Below are 22,897 nucleotides of genomic sequence, written 5' to 3' on the forward strand. Positions count from 1 at the left end.
ATCTATGTCTGTACCTTCATTCTCTTTATAATCAAAATCATCAGTGGAGTGGTTGGTATTGTACAAATTGTCATGCTGCTCTTGAAATGCTTCAGAAAACGACTACATAAAAAAAAAGAAAAAATCATTCTAAGTAGAAGAGAATTTGAAGACTTGATAGAGTGAACTTAAAAGTAAGAACCAAAGCGTAACCTATGCAAAAGTAAGAACACTATAACCATCTCTCTGTATACTAGAATACATGGTAAACTCATTAAACCAGATATAAAAAGTAAGCCAAACTTCCTTCTTACTAAAAGTCATTCAAACTAAACAAGACAAACTTCTTGTATACTAGAATGCATTCTAGCATATGCTAGAGCAGACAAACTTCTTGTATACTAGAATACATGCAAACTAGACTTGACTAGACCTCTAAATGTTTTAAGATATGGGCTAGAAAGACAAGAATTAAATAGACTAAAAAATAAAGAATAGTTCTCAACGTATTCTAAAATACACAAAGACAAGAAGTTTTATGAACTACGCGTACACTAGAATACATACAAACTAGACTAGACAAACTTCATGTATATTAGAATACATGCAAACTAGAGTTGACCAGACCTCTATGTATTCCAATATATGAGCTGGAAAGACATGACTCAAACAAACTAAAAAAAGAATAACAGTTCTCTACATATTCCAGAATACACAAAGATAAGAAATTTTTTTAACACTAATGAAAAAAAGGTCAAGAGAAAGACTTCCATACCCGTTTGCGAGTAATCATTGCATCTTTAAACTCTTGCTGGGTAGAAACAGGATTCATCTCTTTAAGCCAAAAATTTGCAAAGAAAACTCTAACTTCCCTTTGTTGTTGTCTACCAGATGATGAATGATCCCACGAGATATACTTTCTTTGACTTCAATAATGCGACCATAAGTTAAATACTTTGTATTTTTAGAGTAGTCTCCTTTTTCTTTAGCAATAGAAAGGAAAGCTGCGTTTGGATCAATGATTGTCTTGTGCTTACCTACCATGCCAAAGTAAATTGTCCAAGCAAATCCTTCTCGTGCTTTACCTCTTGCACTGCTCCAAAGAGTTGTCGCTTCGATGCTTGAAGACTTTTTCTGCTGATGTTGAGTTAAAGGTGTGCTTCCTAGATGATGGAGGAAGTCCATAAGTAGCTAAAATCATTCTGCTTGATGGTGGTTGATCTTGTAGCTCTGGAAACTGGTGAGCTGCTAAAAGTTGTCTTCTTGGCTCACTTGGATGCCTATCAGGGTTTGGAAGAGTCACAGCCACTCGAGGTGCATGAAAGTGAGGACTAATTGGAGCAGGTTGAGATCGGGAAGGTGTCAAGACTCGTGAACGTCCTGAGCCACCCACAAGGATAGATGTAGTTGCTTGATTACTTTTTTTTACCGTCTTAGGGTTGTTGCAAGATCAGGGTATCCAGTTTTGTCCAGTTTATGCTAGACTGGGACAATGCTTGGAGAGTAAATTTGGGGGGGCCATGTACTTCAAATGAGATCAAGAAGCTAATAGAAAATACATATGCACTCAAATTAACCCAATATAACTTAAATTAATATAAATTAGTCTAATTAATCAAAACTAATAAAATGATCTTTCCATACTTAGAGTGATCCAAATTTTTTTCCATCGATGCACCATTACAATTACACTAGTCCCTATAGGTTTTAGATGATTTACATCAAAAATGTAATTTTACTAATTAGATTATTAATATTTGCAGGCCTTTTGACAGCTTGGAAGAATTTTGGAAAAGAGATCATTAAAAATCCAACCATTGGATTTGCAATTTTGACTAACCACCACATTCTACTAATGTCTCACTATCTACCACTCTTTTGATCTACAAGATTGGGCATTTTAAGTGGTAGTTATTGTGGGTACAAAAAGTGGTATATATTATAACACTTTAAAGACCTTGAAATATTTAATTAAAATAGAAAATAAGCTTAAAGTTTTCTCAAAAAATCAAGTTAATCTCTTTATTATGTGAAGATCTAAGGTGCAAAGTGGGAATCTCATATGAGTTTATATGTAAAAGATATTAGCATGTTATGGAATCAGTCCAAATTTGGGACAGGGTGTATACATTGACTTTGTACCTAAGGAAATGAGGACTTTGGAATATCTAATGATTAATCAAATCATGCAAATATATTTCCAACTTTGCATGTGATGTTCCAACAAAAGAACTTGAAAGGAAATTCCCTTGTTAGCTAGAAGAGATTAGCCACTAAAGGTAAACTAATGCCTGTTTTTTTACTATTTACAGGATACTTGAGTGGACAAAACTGGGCACCCTCATCTTGCAACCACCCCTTAGAAGTTCGAGCATCACGTATTAGTGAGGCCATCTTAATCCTAGACAAGACAATAAAAAATCATTATCTCATTTAAGATAAACAAACAGAGACAAAATCATATTTCTCATGAAAAAATATGATTTGTTAAGTGAAACAACATTTAAGATTAGCAAACGTGTATGTAGGGCAAACAAACGAGAAAGACAAAAAGTGAAAGAGAATAAATAGACATAGAGAGAAAGAGAGAGAGAGAGAGAGAGTGTGTAACAAACGAGAAAGACAAAAAGTGAAAGAGAACAAATAGACATAGAGAGAAAGAGAGAGAGAGAGAGTGTTAACCTCCATGCAAGGACGAACCTAGATGTGTAAGCAAACATGAGATAGGAATGTAAGAGAGAGAGCTCCTCAGTACACTAGAGATAAAGAGGGAGAGAGAGATGTATACTAGAATACAATAGGTTGTTTTCCTCCAAAGATATGTTTTGTAATTGAATTTCAACAAATGACTTTCTAGAGCTGTGTATTCAAGACTACAACTCACAAGAAGCTTCAAAACACAATACAGAGATATAAAAGAGAGGAGAAAGCACTAAGAGATGAATAGATCAAACCCAAAACAATTAGGACCCTTTTTATCACCAAAGTACTTACAGAACCTCTTTCTTGAACATAATATGAGAAAAATTTACCCCCAAAATCTATTTTCTGCTACGTTGCTCTGATGGAGATTCTGATCGCTCTGTTGGCTTCAAAAGGGGGGTAAAACATCAGCACACCTGGTCCAAATACTCCCAGGTCGCTCCTCCTCCGTTTTTTATGTTAAGACTATAGTTTGTTATTTTTTAGTCGCGCGCGCGCGACGCGAACTCGAGAGCTTTTGCTTTCTTTTCATGTCTTCTAAAATTAGATAAAAACCAAATCCTTTTTGCATGAAGGTCTATTCTAATGGTTTACATTGAGTTTGGGTTATTGTAGAACACAGCTTGCCGAAGCCGTGTATTCTGGAATACAACTCAAGTGTAGAGAGAAGTTGCTTTCTTTGCATGTCTTCTAAAATTAGATAAAAAGCAAATCCTTTTTGCATGAAGGTCTATTCTAATGGTTTACATTGAGTTTGGGTTATTGTAGAACATAGCTTGCCGAAGCCGTGTATTCTGGAATACAACTCAAGTGTAGAGAGAAGTTGTATTCCAGAATACAACTTGATGAAGCTGTGTATTCTGGAATACAACTCAAGTGTAGAAAGAAGTTGTATTCCAGAATATAGCTTATTGAAGCTCTGTATTCTAGAATACAACTCAAGTGCAGAGCGAAGTTGTATTCCGGTATACAGCTTGCTGAAGCTGTGTATTCTGGAATACAACTCAAGTGCACAGAGAGAAGTTGTATTCTAGAATATAGCTTGTTGAAGCTATGTATTCTGGAATACAATCTCAAGTATAGAGAAAAATTATATTTTTGAATACAGCTTGTTAAAGCTTCATATTCTGGAATACAACTCAAGTATTGAGAGAAGTTGTATTCCAAAATACAACTTGTACAAGCAATGGATTCTGGAATACAACCTCAAAGTGCATATGTTAAATTTTAAAAAATGTGACTTTAAGCTTTGTATTCTAGAATACAAACTACTTAATACACAAGAAACATGGCAACTTATCGATTTTTGTGTTGTATTCCAGAATACAACACAAGAATTAGCTTTTTAAAAAATGAAGTTATTATAATTTTTAAAAATTATTGATTAAATCTTTATTTTATAAAATATTATTTTTTCAATCTCTTTTTTTCTTAATTTACATATGGAATCTTCTTTTTTGTATTTTTGTGTATTTAAAAGACAAACTATTCTTTCAAAAAAATATCTTTTAAAAAAAAGTCTATTTTTGAAATCACTTACCTCCTTAGATAATGTTTTTGTTTTTCTTCCTAGCCATAATTTCCTCGTAGCAAACTTTGAACCAAATGACAATGAAAGAAAAATTCAAAATTGTAGCAAATAACAAAGTATTCAAGAAAATGCATACCTTACAGAATTAAACTCAAGAAAAATGCTCCAAATTCAAAAAAATGCTCTTGTGGCTCTCTTAGCAGCAGACCCTTGGAATGTGTGTCTAAAAAGGACTTCCTCTCATCTTTTAAGTCCCATTTTTTATAATAATTAATAATTTTTAATATTTAAATTAATATTATTATTTTTGAATCCAACCATTAAAAGTAAGTTATTTGGATTTGAGATTACACTCCACTTTGTAGCTTAGACCATTGTTTTTTAGAGAAACTTAGAGGTTTGAAGTTCCTAGTCATGGTAGGGCAACAAAATTCTCTCTCAAGCTTGTTTTGCTCTTTTCAAGTGCCTGTATCCGTACTTACTCCTAAAAGTTTGAGCCAATCTATTAGTGATGATGATGTTACAAGCCCACTATTTGCTAATTTATCAAATTTTGATACTGATGTTCCAGTTTCTCCATCATTAGTTCAGCCTATTCGTGTGGAGACATTCGCTCCCTTGAGAAGAAAAGACAAGTTTTTGCATCGCAATGCATTGAGAGAGGCATGTAGGGTGTAGTGTTATAAAAAAAACAGCTTGAGGACACTTGGATTCAGAAAAATTAAGCAAGAACGTGAAAACTTCTTTGCTTTAAAACATGCTCAACAGAATACAACATTACATGGTTTCTTATTAAGGTCTGGAGAGAGAAGATAAAATATACAGTTTTCAGCACGATTGTGTGTCGAAAGTATTTTGTTTAAGCAATCAGCGGATGCAAAAGATCTTAAAGCGGTTGCAACGGGTGGAAGAAGATTCACGGTACTCATTTAGTACACGTGACACTCCTCAGCTGTGTTTTCTCAAGAGCTGGATGGAACGATTTGTCACTTACAATGGTGAGCGCATGCCAAATTCAAAATTCGCCCATTTGCCTGATAATTTTACAAAGGGAGAAGTTTACAACCTCTACGTGGAAATGTTGAAAGGAAGGAACATGTGAAGCTAATGCAGTAATAAAATCCATACTGATACATTCCCACTTCAATGGATGTAACTTCCCAATCATTTTTACTCTTTTAGCTTTGACTTTCTGGCATGTCAGACATTGACATACATTATTCAGTACATCCTTTTTCAAACCAGGCCAAAAGAAGCTTTTCTTTACACACATGTAGGTTTTGATGAAACCTGGATGTCCTGCTATAAGGCTGTCATGGGCTTCATTCAGAATTTGATCCTTGGTTCCCTCATCATTGGGAATGCATAGCCTGCGATTATAATACATAATGCCATCATCGAGGCTGTACCCTTGAACTCTGTTCAACTCCTGAGGAGTTTTGCTTTCCTGCATAAGTAGGGTAGCAATAGGGCCAAGGAACCTATCCAGCATGATCTTCTCTCTTGCTTCAATAATCAAGGGATTTGATACTACAGTAATTGCAAGCAAGGAGGCTTTTCTGCTGAGGGCATCTGCTACCACATTTTCTTTGCATGGGCGGTACTTGATTTCAAAATCAAATTCCTGCAGGGTCTACATCCACCTTCTTTGGCGCATGTTGAGGTCCTTCCGAGTAAAGATCCACTTTAGCTCTGATGATCTGTCATCAAAGTGAATCTTTTTCCCAATAGGTAATGTCTCCACAACTTTAAGGCATAGACTACTGAAAGTAATTCCAGGTCATGGACAGCATAATTCCTCTCATGTGTTCGGAGCTTTTGGGATTCATAGGCCATTGCATGACCTTCGTGCATGAGTGCACCTCCCAGGGCAAAACCACTTGCATCAGTTACTACCTCAAAGGGTAGAGAGAAATCTGGCAGCTTCAGAACGAGACTGGTTATCAAGGCGGTCTTCAGCTTATCAAAAGCACTCTGGCACACCTGGCGGCAGACCACTAAAATGGGGTATTCTTTTTGAGAACGTTAGTCAGGGGGGAAGCTATAAGAGCATACTTTGGTATAAAAATTCTATACCAACCAGTCAATCCCAAGAATTCTCTGACTTCTTTTACTGTCTTTGGTTCAGGCCAATCTATGACTGCTTGGACTTTTGCGGAATCTACAAAAATTCCATCTTTTAATACCAGAAAGCCCAAGTATTCAACATGGTCAGCAGAGAAAGTACATTTACTCTTTTTTGCAAAGAGTTGGTGCTTCCTTAGAATCTCAAGAACTTTTGTGACATGAGCTTCATGGTCAGCTGCATTCTTTGAGTAAATCAGAATATCATCAAAGAAAACAAGAACAAAATCATCTAAGTATTCTTTGAGAATGTCCTGCATTAAGCGATTGAATATAGCTGGGGCGTTTTTCAATCCAAACGGCATGACAGTGAATTCATAATGCCCATACCGAGTATTGATGGCTATCTTCAAGATATCTTGCTCATTAATCCTTATGTGAAGATCTGGGCTCCATTTAGCCTGTCCAAAAGCTCATCAATTCTTGGAATAGGATACTTATTCTTAACTGTCAGCTGATTTAGACCTCTGTAGTCCACACAGAGTCTAAACTTTCCATCTTTCTTTTTCTGAAAGAGAACTGGTGCACCCCAAGGTGAAACACTGGGTCTTACAAACCCTTGTTCTAACAGCTGTCTAAGCTGTTCCTTGAGTTCGATGGCTTCAAGAACTGGCATTTTGTACGTGCGTAGGGCTACTGGGCTGAGCTCCGCGGGTCAATTCAATCACATGATCTACTTCCCGAATTGGAGGCATTTCAGTTAGTTTTGCTAGGAATAGATCATCAAATTCACTTAACCATTCTGGTTCTTTAGCCTTAAGCTTTGAGTCTACTGGGTTCATTTTGACAACATAAATTTGCTGCTTCTTCCGAAGTCCTTTTAGCAACCTGGAAGCTTTTATTAATTGAAGGTCTGGGGATCCGGAAACTCCAGTTCCTTGGACTTTGTTCCCGTGAAGGTCATGGAAGGAAATGGTTCCATTGTGACAGTGTATGTCAGCTTGATTTTTGTGGAGCCAATCCATTCCAAGGATCCCATCAAAAACTCCCAGAGGTAAGACTTTGAACTGACAGTCGGCTTCATTACCATCTAGTTTGAACTGGATAAGATCTGTCTCATGGTGAGTGAAAAGAGTCTTCCCATTGGCCAATTTAACTTGCATAGGTTTCCCTGATTTCTGTTCTAAGACTAGCTTACGCAAGCATCTAGGGGAAATGAATGAATGAGAACTGCCTGAATCAATCAAAAGCTTAAAAGGCTTACCCTGATATTCTGTTGGAGTATGGATGAGTGAGAACTGACGGTTAGGTCCTTGGTTTTCAATTGAAGCAAAGATTTGCCCTCTTTCCTCTTCTACTACATCTGAAATTGTGACTGCTCTGCAGTCTGAGGTGGAACTCTTTCTCTTTGGTTGCCCCAGTTCTGGGAAGCAGTTCTGAGGTTACTCTGGACAGAGGCAGATGGCTGAGCTGGAGTTCTTCTGGGGTTACCCTGGCTTGGGCGAGACGGACCTTGATTGGACTGGTATGAAGGGGTTGTGAATTCGGGGTCCTTGACTTCCCTGTCCCCTTGACATGGCAAGAGTCGGGCAGTCTTTCAGTTGGTGACCGAAACCTTGGCATCCAAAACATCGATTTTCACTTCTGAGCTCATCCCTCTGATTTCTTGAAAGAGGGGGGGATCCTGAGAAAGTATTCTAGGGGAAGGGTCTTCCTTCACTTCGGAATCTTCTTGCATCCTAATTCTGATTCGGGCCTTGCTGCCTCTTCGGGGGTGGAAAGTTTAAAGTACTTCCCTGGGCTTAGAATCTTTTAAAGTTAGAGGGTGCAGGCTTTGGCGGAACCTTTACTACAAAGGCTTTGGCAAAATCCTTTGCCATTTTTACTGCTTCAGCCATGGACACTGGCTTGGCATTTTTGATCAGTGTGTCCAAGGGTTCGTTCATTCCCCGAATGAACCTGGCCATGAGTTGTTCTTCATCTAGAGGTGGTGAATATTTGAGTAGAAGAGCAAAGGCCTGGTGATATTCCTTGATGGTTTCGCTCTCCTACTTTAACTCTAAGAATTCGTTCATTTTGATTTCCAAAAATCCAAGGGAACAAAATCTCTTTCTTAGATAGGTTTTTAGGTCATTCCAGGACTGAGTATTTCTATCCAGACGGTTGGTGTCACAGTGGTTCCTCCATGCTACCCTGGCTATTTCCACTATTTTCAGCTGGGCAAGAGCCATTTGGCTCCGCTCATTGTAGCCTGTGACGTCAAAATACCCTTCCATGGCTTCCACCCATTTCTCCACAACCTCGCCCAGGTTCTCTCCTTCTCCTTTGAAGGGTCCTGGCTGAGTCCTATGAAGAGCCTTGCGAACATCAGGGTCAAGCTCGTCATCTTTCAGAGAGAGGGTCTGGCTGAGGGCCACGGTTTCCTCGTCTCATGATTCTGTCAAAAATTTATATATTATTAAATTTTTATTTTGATATCATCCACGAGATCCTAAGACTTAAGAAGTTCGGAAAACAATTTCTTAAACAAGACACTAATCTTATTGGAGATTATGACATATGTCCGATAACAGATTTTTGTTTATCAGATCGTCCGTAAACAATCACTTATACAACAGATCATCCATAAACAATCACTTATGACATATGTCCGATAACAGATTTTTGTTTATCAGATCGTCCGTAAACAATCACTTATACAACAGGAAATTTTTCTTCGAAAATATTTTTATATTTATATAAAAGTTGCAATATGTACATAGAGCATCTCGGCTCCAGAATCACTGCCTCAGACGTAATCATATAAAGAAGCGAAACTGTGAAGAAGACATACCATGGTACACACAATTCATTGCACAAAGAGGTGCTGTAATTCTATTTCTCAGGATAAAGCGGCTAAGAAGTCTAAAAAATCGGCATGAAGTTCTGAAGTTCCTGGGTGAATGATCAAAGAGTTGAACATGCTGAACAAGCCCTAGTCTTATCAGAATCATGGCCAAGGAAATATTTTGCCTCAGCCTCTGACACTGACTGGTACTGATATTAATACAACGTCCTCCATTGAACCACATATACCATTGTCACTCAAGAGGATCACGAAAGTAAAGACTCTCAAAATGGCGAGCGAGTCTAACTCTGCTCATTCGGGTCGTATAGCAGAATTGACAAGGTGATCAAATGCAAAAGCTATCATATCTTGACTCTGAGAGAGTCCAGGAATTCCAGATAGGTTCGGGGTGTCCATCTATAAATTTCCAATTCAATTCATAAGTTTTCAATTTTTGAAGTTCATTCTCATAGTATTAACAAGTGAAAAACATTTCTTTTCCAGATTTCTATTAAAAATTTAGGCAATTTTTGCTCTGATACCAACTGTGAGATCCCTCTGCCCCCTCCACGCACCGGGGACTCCTGGTATAGCTGATAGCGGAAGCAGTCCCCTGATGCGTAGGGTAGAGTTTCTCACTCGGGGCCTCGCCCCCACGAATGTCCAGGCACGAGACTAAGCTGGTGGTCACTCCGAAAACCGAAATCAAAAAAATTTCCCATGCTCGGAATGCGGGGACGATTCCACCTTTTTGAATTTTCTTAACGAATTTTTCTAACGAGATCAAATCTAAACTATCCTCACCTGAATAAACCAGATAGAAGGAAACTATCACTGATATAATTTGATCATCTGAGCGATTTCAACACTTTTTCCTAATCAAGGTTAGGCACAGCAGTTGATCCACTCAATTGAGAAAATTATCAGGGAATTAACTAACTACTCGAATCCTAGCGTAATCCTAAGATTTTTCAGTTTGATTATTAAAACTCCATTGATTCTAGCCTAACCCCATCCGGCCCATGGGTTAGCCACCACCCTGTCCCCACTGGAATCGGTAGATCCAAACAAGTACTCACCCACTCATAATTGAAATACCTTTCTTAACTTTAGCTTTAAAAAACAGATACGCACACACTCCTCTTTAAAACTTAAAATAATCCATTGACAAAACAGATATGATCACAGATTTCATAATTCAAAATTTCATTCAATCCCTTGTTTCACAAAAATAGTACCAATCTGGACTCTCCGTTGGGACCAGCTGGTCAGCATGAGATCCATAACAGATTACAATAATCACTTCATCAACATACATATATATATCTTCCTCGATATATGTATGGGTGTCCTAAGCACCGTGAGCCCGTGCATCGCCTCGTCAGAACCCTCCAGGATCCTCCTTAGCTGTCCTGGAACTTCACTCAGGGACCGCTTTGTCGGCCCTCGCCCATCGTACCAGAAGCACACCATTTTTCACCATACCTAGGCTGGTCAAGATGACCTGGGCAGGTTTTTGCCGCGTGAGCTGTCCCTCGAACACTCCCCACCAGCCGCTGCAACCGAACTTCCCTTAGATAAATGTATATGCCAAATGCTCCCTCCAGCATTCTGGCGTAAGACAATCCTTTAAGAAAACAGGATTTCTATGCAAGTTTTCAGTTTTGATTTTGTTTGAAAACTATGAATAATCTTAAATCCGTATCTCAATACTTCTAGATCCAGGTTTGAATTCCAAACAGAATTCCTCGAATTCTGTTAACTTGATTCTCAGATCAAAATCAAAAGTCTTAACTTAGTTTCAGATTCGGTGGGTGTTTTGAGTGCATTTTTCCTGAACTGAGCACATCGTCATTGACGAAGAAATTAGGTCTTGGTCAATAGTCTGAATCAGAGTTTGGGTCTGGAAAGGTTCTTCCTAAACTATCTTTCTCGAAAGGTACTATTTCAATTTCTCTTTTTCTAGATTTCGTTCGATGAATATTTGCTTACAAATTTCAACAAAGGGGAAGGCTTCTATTTATAGGAAAAAGTGAGCTTCTAACCAAGCCAACTGATTCTAGAATTTTCCAGATCAGTTTGGTCAATTTTTGACCATTTTTGGATCAGTTTAGTCCACTTTTTGGATCTAGTTGAAACAGGAGAGAGGAGAGATAAAAATATCTCATTATTTGGGAGTTTAAAACTCATTCAAGCATGTGAAATAGGCGCCTCCTTCATGAGGGGAATTTCCCCATACTGAGGTGTCAAAAATGCATCATTTCACCTAAATATCTCTCTTTTTTAACTATTAACCTTGTCCTTAGTCAACTCTTCATCTTATGTGAGTATTTACTCATTTTTGGGAGATTTTCCTTTTATTCTTCTATTTATCTCCTCCCTACATTTGGATGAATCTTATTGGTCCATAGGAACCTTAATTTAAAATTTCAAAAAATCTTGACTCCCAGGATAATGCCTCTTGAGATTATACTTAATTTCTAATGCACCTTCTGAAAATCTTTTTGAACTTCTGTTTCAGGGGAACTTATTTTAAAATAAGATGAGATATTTTTCTATCCAAAAATATTTCAAAACTGAATTACCACTCTCTAGAATATTTTCTCTCTCTAGGCCAAAACTAGTAGAAACGAGATCTTTTATATTTCTGAAGAAGAGGGATTTGATTAGAGGGAAAGATGCTGGACATCTTGAGAGGCTGGGGAGGAATCTTACAATAAACTAGCTTAACATTCAAAAGAAGCTAAATTATATATATGTTCATGTCTAAAATTTAGAAAAAAAAACGCAAATAGTGGCTTGGTCCTTGAGTGAAGTGCTAGCACACCTAAGGAGGATCCTAAAGGGTTCTAACCAGGCGATGCTCCGCTGACCGGGTACGAGAAAACCCATGCATATGTCGAGGGAGATCTTCATGGAGAGGCAAGAAATTTATTTAAGTAAATTGGAAACTATGAAATTGGATCTCGTTGGTTGACTAGCCGGTCTTCAATGGAGAGACCAGATCACACTTGATTATAAAACAATGGAACTGGAATTGTAAGATCCCTGTCCCCACCACGCAACAAATTCAAGGGTGCTAGCAGTGGAAGTAGCACTTCTTGCGCAGGGCAGGGTCCCACACTCGGGGCCTCACCCACGAATATCTGGACAAGAGACTAATCCATCGGTTCTTCCGAACCCGGAAAAACTTCCCTTGCCTAGAAAGCACGGGCGATTCCTCGAGGATAACTTTTCTCTAACATAGTCAAAAGCCTTAAGTAACTGAACTGATCTGACCAAACTCGTAGTATCAAAGTTAGATCAAGGAAAAGATTACACTTGGATCATAGGGACCAACGCTTGGACCAAACTCATAGTATCAAAGTCAGATCAAGGAAAAGATTGCACTTCGATCATAGGAACCAACGCTTTTTTCCTCATTGAGAGGCACAGCCGTTGATTCTTTTCCATAGAACAATTTTTATCCGGGGTTTACTTCATCTATCGTACCATAACAGAAAGAAGTCTCGTTTTAGGGATCCATCAGTCCAGCCTAACCCCATGCAGCCATGCAGTCCCATGGGTTAGCCAGCTGCCCAACCACTGTAGTGATGGGATCCAATTAGGAATTTGGTTAGGTTTTGTCCCGAGTACTAGGGAAAAGAGTTCCCAAGCCCCCTAGCCAGATATTCATGCAAACATAAACTAGTCACACCACTTACACACCCAATATGAAATCGCCTTTTTCACAGAATCAGCTATCTTTAAAAACAATCATTTAATGAAACCATGGTGTCACTAATCATATTCCTCAAAATCTCTGGTTAAATCCTTATTTTCAATCATTCCTTCATCGGTGTACCTATGGCATCATTGGCAACTAGAACGCTCACCACTTGTCCACTTAGGGGCCTTTTTGATAGTTCCTAGCTCATAGTAGTAACTAGCAATATATTCACATATCAAAATGGAATCTTCATTGAAGATCAGCAAGATCAACCAACGGGTCCATATAAAAGAGCCATGGACTCATCCATTGAGGACCACTAAGGTAAATCAACCAGATCCATGCCCGAATTTAGAAAACAACTCTTACTCCTTATTCAATATCTTCCCCGATGTACTTGTGGGTATCTTCGGCGACCCAGAGCCCATGCACCGTATGGTCAGCACCCTCTAGGATCCTTCGTAGGTATCCTAGGGCTTCACTCATAGGCCGCTCATCCACCATACTGGAAGCTCACCATTTGAATCAAACCGAGGCTGGTCAAGACCTCGGCCGACCTAGCTATGCGAGACATCCTTCGTTGACTCTCCGTTAGCTGTTGCAACTTTATCAGCTAGGTCTCTACGACCTCATTCACAAGACGGTCAAAATGCTTCCCCAGCATTCTTGACATAAAAACAGTCATTTAAAGGTCATAAATATAATTTCTATAACGAACTCTTATCTTTCCACATTAATCAACATTACTTAATCCACATTCATTTCATATAAATTCCCATTCTCGTCCAATCACTTCATTTTTCATCTCATCATTTCTTTCCTCAAATATCCTCATCAGATCTCATCCACTCGCATTTACCCATATCCACATCTCATCCATTCAGACCACATCTCATCACATCACATTCTCATCCAATCACATCATTTCTTTCCTCAAATATCCTCATCAGATCTCATCCACTCGCATTTACCCATATCCACATCTCATCACATCACATCTCATCCATTCAGACCACATCACATTCACTCACATCACATCTCATTCAGACCACATCACATTCACTCACATCACATCTTATTCAGACCACATCACATTCACTCACATCACATCTCATTCAGACCACATCACATTCATTCACAACACATCTATTTCAGACGACATCACATTCATTCACACATATCTCATTCAGATCACATCACATTCATTCACATCTATCCCGATTCACATCCCATCACATCCATTCACATCCCATATCATTCATTCACATCATCCTGATTCACATGACATCACATCCATTCTCACATCCCCACCCATACCATTCATTCTCATCCCGATTCACATGCCATCACATTCATTCACATCCCTTATCATTCATTCACATCCCGATTCACAAGCTATCACATTCATTCACATCCCTTATCATTCATTCACATCCTGATTCACATCCCTTATCATTCATTCACATCCTGATTCACAGGCTATCACATTCATTCACATCCTATCATTAATTCACATCCCTTATCATTCATATCTATCCAATTTACATCACATCTCATTGCCTCTATTCTCGTTCATATTCATCACATTCACATCTACATATATTCTTCTACGTACATCCACATCCATACTCATCACATAGACATCCACATCTATCCTTTCACCTACATCTACATCCATCCTTTCACATACATACATCCACATCCATTCTTTCACATACATCCACTTCCATTCTTCACATACATCCACATCCATTCTTCACATACATCCACATCCATTCTTTCACATACATCCACATCTATCCTTTCACATACATCCACATCCATCCTATATCACACAGTCGAGGTGTTTAATAGGAGAGATGACGAAGGTAATTAGATCCGTGATCAATACAATAAGTTAAATTGGATTTTAATGAGACCAAGTACTCGTGGGAGTTTCAAGGTCAAGCTCAAAGATGTAACAGACCCCAACAAACAATGGAAAGGTAGAATCATAGAGTTCAAGAGATGCTGGTATGGTACAATAATAGAGGCTTTCATTTAGCATGTTTATATGCACAAAGATATTCGAGTGCATCATGACCACTTTAGTTCTTGCGAGACATAAACCTAATAGTAAGTTTATATCTATGTGCTTTGTGTTCTTGTGCTTTGAGTCCATGGTTATTAGATAGAGTTTTAATACAAGCATGTTTGGTGCTTGTAGCTTTATATCCATCAACTCTGCGCATGAATGGCAAAATGTAGAGTGCTTAAGTGGAAAGCTAAATGTTTTACATGCAGAGATAGGTGCCTTGATCTATGACAACAAGAGTGCAAGCAAATTGGCATCTCAGAATGTTTACTTTTATGATTCCACATATGTTGTGGAGAGACATAGTTTGGAGTACATTCTACTACCACCGTTGTCTAGCCAGGAATGGTATAATCCTAGCTTAGACATACCCGAAGCATGTAGGGTAAATATAAAAATTGATATTCATGCTGCCATGAAATACTCCACAGGCTCTAGAGATGTGCATCTAAGTTGGTTTGTTCCAGTTATTTTGTTTGCACAATTGTTTGGATCCTATGAAGTAGTAAAGAAAACTAAGATTACGTATCAATGCAAGTGCCCATCTAAGGATTGGATGACTCAGTTACTAGGTGAGTCATGGCATCTCAAGAGGACTCACCATGATGATATCATTGAGTGCAGAATCACTGTGTCAAAATGTTACCTTTAGGTAAGATTACACTGCTGTTGATTGTTTATAGTTTTTATTCATAAGTGCTTCATTACAGGAGGACACCGATCGTTGATTGTTATTGTTGTTTTTATGTTTTTATATTTGTTGTTGATTGTTGATTATTATTTTTATGTTTTTATGTCAGTTGTTTGTTTTTTATGACAGATACTTCATTGCAAGAAAAACTTTGTGCATTCGCTTCAAGTATAGAAGGTGGTGACTTCTACGAGGGGAGTGGCTCAAAGACATGTGAGATGGCACACATTCAGCACTCATTGATGTGAATATTCTTTGGGAGGGTCATGAACCTTTTAGTGTTAATGTAGAAAGTCATTGGCCCCTTAGTTTTCTAAGGCAGGAAATCCAACTCATGTCCAATGATCCCCCTTATAACTTTTATTTCAAGTTGGATGGTAGGAAGGTTGGGAGTCGAAGTGAACATTGCAAAACATAAAAGCAGTGTGTTACTCCACACATCCTTGAAATTGTAGAGTCCATGTAATTCTTATTCTTCCAAGTGAATATTAAAAATTGTTTCTCTAAAAGTGTTGTAAATTTAATTTTATTTCATTTTCATAAATTGTAGTGGTTTTTTTAAGTCTATTGTGTTTCAGATCCATTAATATGTAAGAAAATAAATATAAGTATAAGTAAGTATAATTGTAAATATAAGTATAAATATACATTTAAGTGTAAACAATAATATAATTAATTATCTTAGAAATATAAATATGATTTATGATTTCTTATATTTTAATGAAGTGTCATTAATTTTAAGTCTATGGATATAAGTATAAAAATAATATAACTTTAAGTATATATTTAAGTGAAAATAATAATATAAGTAACTTTGTAAATAATATAATATAATAATAATATGTAATAAGAAGTAGAAGTATGATTTATTATTTATTATATTTTATTGAAGTGTCCTTTATTTACTAAAGTATAAACATAAGGTATTAAAATAAATATAAGTTTATAGATATTTTAAGTACAATAATAAACATAGGTATAAATTGCATCCATCCAGCCTCATGAAACCCAAAGTCATAACCCACTACTAGCTTCATTGAGTGCCATCACCATTGAAGGGTGGAGTACCTCCTCATGTAGGATGGGTTGGAGCTCTTGGAGTTTTAATGAAATAAATACTACTCCATTAAAATTTTAATAAAATATATATTATTTTATTAAAGTTTTAATGAAATAATATATAAATTTATATTTATAAGTATAAGTAGGGGTTATTTTCATTCACTTCTATTGCATTCTCTATCTCTCACTTTCTATCCACCTTGCTTGTTGCTCCCTTTACGCCTTCACCATGGCTTCTCATTGATACGTTCGCACAGTGGATGAGTGAAACCGGTTTATGGTCAGATGTGGGACCAGATTTACCCTAGGTTTTGTTATAGTTTGAGCTAGAGAATATATTAAGGACTCTAGAGCCCGATAGCTCAGTTCTCCATGAAGAGTGGTGACAGCCATAGAAAGGTTGTGCAAAGAGCACTTGCCCATGTTCCCCTCTGCCTTTCGATCTACCTTTGTGCCCTCACTTTTGAGGAGGCAAACCCGATCGATCTCATCGCGAGCAGTATATTGCCTTTGCTATTTGTATATTATGCTCTGATTTTGAAGAGGATAATGATGAGGAGCCAATGGTGCCTCTTCTCACCTATGAAGAGAAGGAGCCATAGGAGACAATAGAGGAGGAGGCATGTAGCTTGTCTTTGGACTTATCGACTATCCACCAAGAGGCAGCCCATCCTACTGAGAATGCAAAACTTGCATCATTGAGTGCCATCACTATAGATGGTGTTGAGTACTTGCTCATGCAGGATGTCCTTGAGGTCTTGGATTTGAGGGAGGAAGAGTTGTACTGCCACCTTGTTCGGGATGCTGATGAAGACCTCATACTTTGACATTGTGGATGTCCCTCCACAAGTAACTGAGATTGGTTGATACGATGGCGTGATCATGGACAATGTCTCTGCAATCATCCACATCCAAAGAAGTGCTGTAGAAGTTGCTCCTGACTATGATATCTCAGATGCAGAATTTGAGAGGTTGCAAGAGGAGCTCTTTGGACCTCGACCACGCATTGACCTCTTGGACTCTCTACATGGTGATAGAGCGATCACTAGGGGTAGACCTAGATGCACCGATCGGGAAACATAATGATGACGCTGAGAGGGTACGTAAATGTTTTTAAAAATCTTCATGATTGAAAATTTTGGTGTAGGGCCTAGGGAACCCACACATGTGATCTGGCATGCATCGGGGCCCTTTAGGCGGCATGCTAGCCGAGGGTTGGCGAGGATGGCCCTGGTGAGGATGGCCCTGATTCTGCAGAATCAGGGCCATCCTCACTAGAATCAGGGCCATCCTCACCAACCTTTGGCTGGCATGCGTGGAGGGCCCCGATGCATGCCAGATCATATGTGTGGGGTCCCTAGGCCCCTGAGGCCCCGCACACAGACAATTTCAACTCATTTGAAAATATTTTCTTTTCATGAAATTGTATTCTGGAATAATTTTTGACATTTTATTTTTGCATGTAAATATTTTCTTTAGGAAATTGTCTATGTCGATGAGTTTGTATCAAGAGCTGGTGGAACAAGTGGTGGCAGAGGAAGAGTCCAGGATGTAACTTTGAAGGAGTATATTTGCAAGATCTTCCAAGACATCATTGTCTTTCACAAAGTATGCTCCCCTGATGGACAAGGCTCTCTCATGAAGATCAAGGCTTTAACAAAGATTTCTGCATTCAAGTCCATGCCTGTGAAATTAAGCTTAAAGAAGGTGGTGCTTGTGAAGCGCTCGAAGCTCCTATATTTGTTCAAAGTTCAGTGTGGAGGGAAGATTCATTCACTTGTTGGCCTAGGCCTTGCTACTGGGAAGATTGATCTTCATGCTATACAACTCGAGCTCGATGGAAATTTTGTTGTAATTCCTTTGCTTCCTACTGACTCTCCTAAGCCTAGTTCTAAGAGGCGTAGAGTTTGTCAGTGATGGTGACTCTCTTGGCATGGACTGCTGCGTACATTGTGTCACCATACATGTCCACCAAAAAAGCTTCAGCAGCCTCTTGAAGAGCTTCCAAAGCTACTACTGTCCATCGTGTGGGAGCCTCACTATTGTTGACCCCAACGAGGCCATTGAGATATCCGGCTCACGTTCAAATCATCCATGCTCTCCTTAACGAGGCGATGAAAAGGTCTCCTTGGGATTAGAAGGTTTGTCGTCTTTCGATAGTTTCTTGTCTTGAAGAGCAACGATGCCAGGTCTCCACCAACGTTTGCGATGTGTGGGCGGTGCTGGGGGCCTGACCTCCATGGGATCAATCCTCCTGGAAATTTGATTGGTGTGAGCCATGTTCTTTTGAAGAAGATAAAACAAGAATAGAATGAAAATGAAAGACTCTAAACTTATATGTATAGCTTCAAAAACTGAAAATATAACTTATATTTATATTTTTATAGAATGAAAATAAATAACTCTTAAATTTTTAACTAATTTTTTTTTTAAGTAATTTTCTTATTTATAAGAGCCCCTCTGATGCAACATCTCACTAGTTCCCTAGGGTTTCTAAAACTTTGTTCCATGTTTAAAGTAATCTAATTTTTAGAGTAATTTTTATTATATTTTTTTAGTAAAGGCATAATTTTTAAATTTTCTAAACTCATTCAAATTTTATACACTTATTATAGTCTTTCTGTTGTGTGAGAAATCCTAAATCCATATGAGGCGTGTGAACAAAAAAATAATGCTTCTGATAAACTTGAAAAACTATATGAGAGAAAAAGATAATAACAGCCAAGATATTGAGAAAGAAACATCAAATTGTACATGTATTAAAAACACTTCTCATAGATTACAAGTACATTGAAACACACGTTTATAATGCATCATATGATTTACTCAAATCATATTATCCATGTTCAAACTGAAGACATCGCCATTATTACAAGTCTCATTTATCCTTGTCCATAAGAGTGATGGGCTTTGCATGAATGGCTGCCAAGTGACCATCGTGCATGAGGTCCACTGAATATGCCTCAGCTGCTTCTTAAAGATCAAGCAACGCTTGGGCTAACCATCGTTGTTGCACATTGTGACTGTAGAACTAAGTCTTGAATAGAAACTATTAAGAGACATTCATTGGAGATCTTGCAATATCTCTCGCACCAGTCTTGCAAATGGCACCCTTGATATGATTAAGTTTGTACTTTTCTGATACTTCCTTATTTCTCGAAGAGCAGCAGCGCCTGGTCTCCATCTATGCTTCTTGTGATGTGGCTGATGTGGATGCGTTGATGTGGATGCGTTGTACTTGTAGTAGTGCCTCCTGGATTGTTAGATTGAGTGCCCTCACTCTATCAATCTCCATTGGTATATTGACCTGGGGCTGTGTTGGGAGAGTCTTAGTAGGGTTCCTCTTAGCACTTTGCTTGGTGCGTGCCATGCCTTGAAAGCTAGAAGACTATAAAATGTAAATGTCTCACCACTTATGAGCACTTGTAAGTAATAGTTTAGTCAACTTTATTCAACTTTAAAAAAATAACACAACTGTTCACACACAAGTATGCATATACTCTCACACATAAAATTATTTAATATTATGGTTATAGTTAGTGAGATTATGGGTAATATATCAAATTGGTTTACAAGCTCTATGTGAAAGCCATTTTGGTTTAGTAGCGTAATACTTGCATCAACAAAAAATTACAGAGTTTCAACTTGCATTTGCTAATTTGAAACACTTGACTCTCGGGTTTTCCACTTGCTTCCCTCTCTTTCTTGAGTTCTCAACCATTCAGCATGTTTCTCTCTATACCTGATGAATTCTCAAATCGTTCCTTTCTAACCTCACATATGACTGTGTTTGCCTGTGATCCATTGGACATAGGTTTCTTCTCCTCTAACCTTATTACTATCTTTCTATACCACCATAAAAGTAATTGTTTCATTGGATTGACATCATAGATTCCACCTCCCATGAGTAGTTGTCTTTTGGAAAGCACATCATGCTTGCCAATGAGATCTCCCCATGCCCTATGCAGACCATATTTCTAAACTTCCTTCATTTGCATGTCACACTTGAGCATGAGCATGTAATATATGCTACATCAATAAACAAGGTAATTATTGTTTGTCTCTAAAACCATATAAATTAATTATAATGTAACACTTATTGTAATGTCACACTTACCATGTAATGTGTTATATTACTTGAAGTCCAGGCTTCAACAACTGATGCATAGAATATACCAATCACCTCCTTAAACTCCTTGGAATCATCTGGTCCAAATGTCATCTTCTACAAAAGCACTGTTAATTTGTCAAGAGTAATCCACACGTTTTCTTTTTCTACTCTAGTCTTTCCTCCATTGCTTCGATTAGGAATGACCATATGTAACTTTTTCCATGCTTCATATTTCTCTGGTTGTACTAGTAGTTCTCCATTTTCATTTTGTGGTGTAGAGTGGAATTTCCTTGATTTTGAGCCTCCAAAGTAAGGCTTGCATGGTACATTGCTGCTTGCTTTGAACTTTTTTCATCATTCTTTATTTCTACGTGGCCTCGATGTAAACCCATCCCAGATAATACTTCTTCCACCCTTTTACATGTTTCTTGGGCATCAGAAGCTGGCTGCATTTTATAAGCAAAACACACATATTCCTAAACGAATTTTTCTATGATCCTCACTAGTGTATGCAAAGTCCAAAGGTGTACTCTTGTGTCAAGGGGATGTCAAGAATAGGATCCCACTTAGGATCTACTCGTACCATTTGGCCCCCACGGCAAATAAATTGATCACATGTAGGGCACCCTTCTCTGCCTGTTTCTTCCCATTGTTTCTTCCCATTCTTACCTTTCTTTCTAGACCACATACAACATATGCAAGGAAACTCTGCATTTGTTACATTTGACACACCAAACATGCACTTCAAAGTTTTGAGATCTCCAGCAAGGTGCCATTCCACTTGATACTCACCATAACCTTCCACGTGCAAACTTTCACCATGATTTTGACATTGCACTATATTAGGTATCTTTGTCAAGTTAAAGAAAATGTTCAAAATCTCATGATCTTCCTTTGGTACTTCAAATGAAGCAAGCCACCAAATTTCATTCTCAGATTGTACACTAAAGTAATCAGGATGACCAGGCAAGATGTTAGGATCCAGTGCTCTATTCATGAGAGTTAGACTACCACGTTCTAACTTCTGACCTTTGATAACCTCACTTTCATCAAGCTTCAAAATAAATTTTAGCTTGCCTCCACATTATACTGTAAAATTTTACCATTAGAGATTGTAACTTTCATACATCTAATACAAAATTGTTATTTGTGTGTGAGACAAATGGCACTTCCTTTCACCCATACTCGCATACATGTCTGTGACATAAGTGCATTGGCTCACCAATTAATTGTTCCACCTTACTGTCTAATGATTGCCATGCTTGCACCACATGAAATGGTTTAGGAAGAGGCAATACCCTTTTCTTTTGCAATACTTTTTTAAACCTTGTATCTAAATGTTTGTATATCATGCCATAAGACTGAGAACTTTCTCTTACCTTATCACATATTCCCTGCATCTCATTTGATGTGAAGGAATCACTTACCTCTTGTAAGCATTGTATGATAACTTCATCACCAAAACTGACTTAAACTTTGGGCATTGAAGCGTAGACTTCAGCATATCTTTAGTGAGTAACTTTTTTATTCCCTTATTCACTTCATTTTCTAGATTGCTAAACATCTTTTGTATGTTATCACATTGTGCATAGATCCTTCGCTTGTCTTTGCCAACATGTGCATAAGTTTATATGACCTTTGGCATTTACGTACCTCCTGTGTCATTGTGGGCCCATAAGTGACAGTCTTTTCTAGCATTGTCTTCATCTTCTTATTGCTAGCCTATAAATCATTAACCTGGTTAAGGAAAGTGGCATTTTGCATTACCATGTCATGCATAGCATCTTGCAAAACATTCTTCTCTTCTTGTTTTGCCAACAATGATCTATTAAGTTTCATGATCTGTTGTGCACAAACATGGGCTTGGGTTGCAAGTCTCCAAGTATAACCCTATAACCCTGCATTACCCTCACAAACATACTTGAAAAATGATGTTAGTCCTGAGAATTGGGGAGATTGTTGTGTGATAGGATCAGGTGGATATATAGATCCATCAACCCAAAGATCTATATGTTTTTTCCCTACTATTCTGTGTAATTGCATCATCGATGGATTCATCATTGAAACCTCAATTCTCTTGTACAATGGGGCATACTCTTCATCTAGCTGGAAGTGTATACTTCTCTTCTTAGAGCTTCTTGCTTTC

Source organism: Cibotium barometz, chromosome 29 (assembly GCF_041138505.1).
Source record: "Cibotium barometz isolate CiBa-2024 chromosome 29, ASM4113850v1, whole genome shotgun sequence".
Lineage (NCBI taxonomy): Eukaryota > Viridiplantae > Streptophyta > Polypodiopsida > Cyatheales > Cibotiaceae > Cibotium > Cibotium barometz.